Below are 1365 nucleotides of genomic sequence, written 5' to 3'. Positions count from 1 at the left end.
AAGTAAACATAGGATTCAAATTTTGATTTAAAAATAAGTCATTCAAAAAAGGGAAAAAAATATAGGATTAGGATTTTGATTGAAAAATATGACACGTTATGAAAAGAAAACATAGGATTATTATTTTCATTCAAAAATAGCAGACATTCCCAAAAGAAAACATAAGATTAGGGTCTTGATTAAAAAATGTGAGGCATTCAAAAAAACATAGGTTTAGAGTTTTGATTAAAAAATATGAGACATTAAGAAAAGAAAATATACGATTATTGTTTTTAATAAAAAAATAGTAGACATTCCAACAAAAAAACCATAAGATTAGTTTTTTTGATTTAAAAAAATAGGAGGCATTCGAAAAAAAGAACATAGTATTAGGATTTTTTTATTAAAAAAATAAGAGGCATTACAAAAATGAAAAACGTAGGTAAAAGATTTCTCAAAAATAAAAAGATAGGATTAAGGTTTTCATTCAAAATATGGGAAATTCTGAAAAGGAAACAAAGGATTTGGGTTTTGATTCAAAATAAAAAAATAGAACACATTCCGAAAAGGAAACATAGGATTAGAGTTTTAATTAAAAAATAACAGACATTACCAAGAGAAAAAAAGGATTAGGTTTTTTTATTAAAAAATAGGAGACATTCCTATAAGAAAAATATGATTAGGGTTTTGATTGAAAAATAGGAGACATTCCTATAAGAAAACATTGGATTAGGATTTTAAATGAAAAATAGGTGACATTACTATAAGAAAACATAGGATTAGTGTTTTGATTCAAAAATAGTAGACATTCCGAAAAGGAAACCTAGGATTAGGATTTTGATGGAAAAATATGAGACATTTTGGAAAGATAACATATGATTTGGGTTTAATTTAAAAATAGGAAACGTTCCGAAAGGAAAACATAGGATTAGATTTTTTTTTCAAAAAGCAGGTGACATTCTGAAAAAAACATTCAATTATTGTTTTTTTTGAAAAATAGGAGACATTCCGAAAAGTAAACATAGGATTATGGTTTTGATTGAAAAATATGATACATTACTATAAGAAAACATAGGATTTGGGTTTTGATTAAAACCTAAAAATGAGGTGCATTTCCAAAATAAAACATAGGTTTATGGTTTTGTTTCAAAAATAGCAGACATTACCAAAAGAAAGCATAGGATTGGGGTTTGCTTCGAAATAAGGAGACATTCCTAAAAATAAACATAGAATTAGTTTGATTTAAAAATATGAGACGTTATGAAAACAAACATAGAATTATTGTTTTGATTCAAGAATAGCAGACATTAACAAAAAAAAAACATAAGATTAGTGTTTTGATTAAAAAATAGGAGGCACTCAAAAAACTTAGGATTCGGGTTTAAA

Source organism: Dioscorea cayenensis, chromosome 20 (assembly GCF_009730915.1).
Source record: "Dioscorea cayenensis subsp. rotundata cultivar TDr96_F1 chromosome 20, TDr96_F1_v2_PseudoChromosome.rev07_lg8_w22 25.fasta, whole genome shotgun sequence".
Taxonomy (NCBI): Eukaryota; Viridiplantae; Streptophyta; class Magnoliopsida; order Dioscoreales; family Dioscoreaceae; genus Dioscorea; species Dioscorea cayenensis.
This window is presented reverse-complemented; position numbering follows the sequence as displayed.